This window comes from Paramacrobiotus metropolitanus, unplaced genomic scaffold, assembly GCF_019649055.1.
Source record: "Paramacrobiotus metropolitanus isolate TYO unplaced genomic scaffold, Prichtersi_v1.0 Parri_scaffold0000147, whole genome shotgun sequence".
In the NCBI taxonomy this organism is placed as follows: domain Eukaryota; kingdom Metazoa; phylum Tardigrada; class Eutardigrada; order Parachela; family Macrobiotidae; genus Paramacrobiotus; species Paramacrobiotus metropolitanus.
Genome location: NW_026570367.1, coordinates 1 through 5,254, shown reverse-complemented (window position 1 = coordinate 5,254; position 5,254 = coordinate 1). Strand labels below are relative to the sequence as shown.

Below are 5,254 nucleotides of genomic sequence, written 5' to 3'. Positions count from 1 at the left end.
TTTTTTCGCTGGTGGCTCTGTCGTATGCGGAAACCCTGCAAAATTAGCTTTGTTCAGCCTCTAAAAAATGGGGTGGAGATGAGATCGCAAAGGTGAGATGGGCTGAAAATTTGTGTAGCCGGGAGTGGGCTGGGGTGGGAATTAGACGGTGGAGATGGAGGTGAGATGAAAGTGGAAAAAGCGAAAATGGGCAAGTCTGGTACAGATAGAGTCCAGACGCAATGGTGCAAGAAAGAAATTTTACGTTATTCCAGATTCCTTAGAAAATAAGCTGCTCTGTAGTCGAAATGTTGGCAGTTAGCAGTACACACACCTTCGTCCCAATCCCATGATACCAGATTAAAAAATTCAAAATCCAGAGATGCAAGAACAGCAAGTGAAAAACAAACGGTTTATCCGGTTCGCTTTACGATATGTGCTCCGGAGTCTGGTAGAACGGTTCACTGATTTCTCCAATATTCAAACCAAAAACGTGTCCTCGAAAGCCTGCACAGAAAATCATTCTGGTATTTACTACAACGCTTTTCATGCAGGCTCTTGCTTACTTTTGCATCTGACCCCGCCCGATTCGCCCAGGTCGCCACCTTTTTTGGGCCGAGCTGCAGTCGCTGAACTTGCGCCAGCTCGGCAAAATCCGATCCATTTTGGATTTGTGCAAGATAACCTAAGGAGTTATTATTAAAGATATTAAGAGTACGCTTTAAACCTAGCAGCAGTATTATAGTATAGTATCGCAGCAGTATCGAGCATAGCAGTATTGTGATTTTTTTGCATTGTAAGGTTCACGCTTAATTTTCTAAAACAAGCTTAGCTAACAATCATGAAATATATATCAGCAGATAATTATAAGAAAGGCATGGTCCCTCTTCCCAAGCATTCAAACATTCATAAAAAAGTTTTTTACTCTAATAGATAAATGAAGAGCCGAAAGTTGACTGTTAACAGCAGAATAAAGCATACCTCCCACAATCTGAAGGGCTTCTTCCTTGCTCCTGGTGATATTACTTTCACGCCATGACGAAGGCCTCCGCGATTCTCGATGCTTCACCAAAATATGCGACGCTCGCACCTTGTTCGGCACTGCATTACCACCATCGCCAGAACCGCGGCTTGTGGTACCTGGAGGTTCCCAGCGACTTTCGTTAGTAGTTGCGTTGAAATAGTAAGGTTTACCTGCAGGCGAATACAAACACTAATGACCAGCAAATCTGCGACCATTACACAAAATCTTGCTACGTATGGTGTTAAATATATGCAAAAGCACATGAGCAAGCACAGAAAATCTACGACTGCCAGAGTAAGGCAGGAGTACTTATATCGTATTACAAAATGCCGTACCTGTGGATCGGCTCACACTTTAACCCATCCATGCGGCAGCTGTCTTCCATATTTCCAACTTCCTGCTACCTTCCGCTTTATAGATTTTACAATCAAAACTATCCGAAATAGAGGCTCAGCGCAAAACTAAAATTTTATATTTATTACAGTTAATTAACATTGAAATACGAGTAACAAGTCAAAGTGACGCTCTAAGATATCTTGCCCTCTATCTCTAACCATAAGTCGCTCTTGTACAGTAAGTACTTATCAGTTCCGTGTTTTGATGTTTGATTCAGCTCAAACAAGCCCGCGGTGGTGGTGCGGCAGCGGTTTGTTTTCGAGCACGTTTCTTCCTCGTATGGGAACAACGCCCTCATTGGCTGTGATAATTTAACATCACAACCAATGAAAATTGTGAAAATACCGGATTACACGGCTCGATTATACTAAAATATTTAGTAGCGCCTAATTAGTAGCACCTAACCTCATATCGCGTTGCTATTAAAAATTTAGTAGCACCTAGATATACTGCACTGCAATAAAATATTACTAGCACCTATTTAGTAGCACCTAGACTGACCACCACATCGCATTACTATAATATCAGAACACCAAATTAGTAGCACCTAGACATAACTTACGTGGCTAGAAATAACCTAGAAATATTTGTAGCACCTAATCAGTAGCACCTACATATATTGCACGTGCATTGCAATTTGCAATAAAATATTAATAGCGTCTAATTAGTAGCACCTAGACGAAATTCGCATTGCAAACGCGAATTTATTAAACCATTTAGTAGCACCTAATTGGTAGCGTCTAGACGGTAATGTGATGGTTGCAAACGCGAATTCATTAAAGTATTTAGTAGCACCTAATTAGTAGCGCCTAGACGGTAGTGTAATGAGCCCATTTCGCAATTTCTATTGGTTGTGATCACAGCCAATGAACGCATGTTCCCATACGAGGAAGAACGCGTTTATTGTAGCGCCTCGGGTCGGTGCGCGTGCCGTTATGAGCACTCGTTGTGGCTAGATGGATAAACCTTCGGGTTTTGAAAGATAGTCTACATCGAGCGCGGTTTGGACTTAGATGGGTGACCACTCTGAGTTCAGGCTGCGAGTGCACGGCCCGCAAGGCCTGTGTGCGAAGTGCTTGGCTGAGGCAGCAATACCAAAGGAGACGGGCACGGGAGATGGAGGATCCAATACACCACTGGCTACTCAGTAACGGCTTGGACTGAAAGGCCTGTGATGTCCGCAGCACCAATCGTGCCAAATGGAAGTAGACAGGAGATCAGTCGAAGCAGAGGATTGGCGCCTTCCCTAGAGATGTGCTTGCTGTCTACCTGTTTAGAATTCTCTTAGTCTGGTTCTGTTGAACGTCTTGCTCTGCCCGAGCCGGTTAGCGCCGATGCGCGTTAAATAAAGCTGGCGCTCGCGTTTGCGAGCTGCTGCCGATCTGTCTTTGGCAGTGTTATAGCCTCCATTGTAACTCTGCGTGAATGAATTACCGTACTTTGCACAGAATGTTCTGTCTGTCACCTGATTAATGCATTGCTGAACATGTAAACCGAGCCGTTTTCGAAACAACTAGCCGAATAAAGCAATAGCAAAGTACGGCTGTGTTTTTTTGCCGTTGGTTGCCGTTGCTGCAGTACAACCGCGTGAAATCCATTACTACGGTGGCACCGTAGTATGGATTTTACGCGGTTATCGAAAATATGGTGCTAAAGTAGCGGAAGTGCAAATTATTCACGACGCTGCTGTGAAATTTAATGATTATTATAATTAATTAATTAGTTAATTTAAATATTATTCACGACGCTATTGTGAATTTGTGAAACGACGCTATTGTAACAGAAGGCGAAGCCGCAGGTGACCCCGAGCTCGGTACAATACACTGAGACAGATGGACTCATACGAGGTCATAAAATAATAAGCGAGACACAATCAGACACTGCGTCGTGAGTGCTGCGATCTGCGCATTGTTACCGGACAAACTGAAATTTAAAACCCATGACTGGAAGTATGTTAATGACTTGATAAGTGTGGCTACTGGCTGGCCAAAATTCTAATACATAACAACGGGCAATATTTACAATTCAAATAGCAGACTGATGAAAAAATACTCAAAGGAACTTCTATAAAACAGCACATATTGTATAAACGGCAAGTTTTGAAGTATATTACGGTTTTCTCTGCAGTGTACCGAACGGGAAAATGTTAACACAGAAAGATCAAAATAGAATTTTCGGTAAAACAGTGAACCCAGCTACGACTACGAGTACAGCAGCAGCACCTTATTTTGAATTATGCAAAATTTTAAATTTTAAATTTCTAAGCATGAATAAATCCAACGAAGCGTAGAATATATCTGAATTTGACAAATGTACGTATCTTAGAAGTCATGAATAACGATGAGCATATATTTTTTTGCATTTTAATCTACCACTGATTTATTCCGCGCAGTTTGCGCAGGTCTACTAGTTGTCATGCTATTTTTTTACCCTCACTGATATAAGTTAAATTAAATTAACAAGCCAGCCTAATAGAAATTACAGAAAACTTCAGCAGTTTTTTAAAACTAACAAGGTGTCACGACACAAATGATTTTTACTGTACTCGTGTCTCTCGTACTTTAGCTATTTAAAAGTTAATTAATGTCAAGTTGTCGACGTCAATTTGAAACAAGTGGTGGTGAAACAGAAATATTCTAAGCGAAACGACCAGATTATACAATTATCCATTGATACCTTCTTTCTTATAGGGTACTTTACTGATTGTGAAAACCCGATACACAACAACAAATTGGAAATTAAACTGCCAAAATGGAAATAACGCGTCACGGGTAAAATTAGGTTTATAAAAATTATGGATACCGGTATCATGGCAAACGAAAATGACTTTACAGTTGAAAAGTTAATCTAAAAAATGAAACTTAAACAAAAACAGAAACTGTGACGAGATCAATATGGTTGCAAATCAACTGCAAATGGACGCATAAAACCAAACAAAATCAAACTGCAGGTCATGAACATCCAGGAAAACGGAAACAACAGACTGCGCGTACAAAATTCCAGGACGGCAAAATGTAATTAAAATCAGTCATTCTCGTCTTCCTCTATTTCGTGCATTTCCGCTTTACTGACTGCATCCGCGTAGTTAGCTGGATACAGTTTGGAGACTTTGGTTTGGACAATTCTTAACCGTTTATACAATGACTCGAGATCTTTCTTCATTTCCAATAAGAGCTTGACGTGGTGTTTGAAGTCAGTAGCGTACGCGTCGATACGCTGATGGCTCAAGGTGTTACGTGTCCAGGGTTTCGTTGGCCTTCTCCAGTTTGGCCAGCATTTCACGCTGATCATGCAGCACTGCATTCAGCATTCTATCATCCAGCCAACCTTCAGGTGCAATGCTGGAGCTGGTGCTCGGGAAGACATACTGCTGGCGGATGCAGTTTCCGAAGGCACTTCGGTTTGGGAATCAGTTTGCTAGCGGGGTTTTTCAACTTGATTCTCTGTATAAATGAGGCGAAGACCACGCTTAGATTAAAACCAGCATCAATACTACAGTACACTTAAAGCGAGATACTTAACAGTAACTGCGTAACACTCACAATAACCACATTAACTTTTTCGCTTTCACAATCTTCCAGTTATGCTAATGGCAGATGACAGAAAACTTCTATAGGTTTTTCCGATACTCACCACGAGAATCACGAATATCACTGAAATAATAATTCAAATACTTCAGCCTTCAAGATGTAAATCTAATAAAGGGTTATAATATTATAGATAAGTACAGACTGTACAGTATATTTTATCGTTAAAGAAGATCTTAATACGTTACAATGTATGTATGCTGTATGTACAGATACGTTTGGGAAGAAATTTGGGAAGAACACTTGCAACCAACGTAAATACCTTTCG

General features: G+C 41.0%; 1 pseudogene; it reads right to left on the bottom strand.

Annotated features, from left to right (window-relative positions):
• Positions 1–392: 392 nt before the first annotated feature.
• LOC129599520 (peptidyl-prolyl cis-trans isomerase NIMA-interacting 1-like) lies at positions 393–1,388 on the bottom strand (annotated as a pseudogene).
• Positions 1,389–5,254: the final 3,866 nt, after the last annotated feature.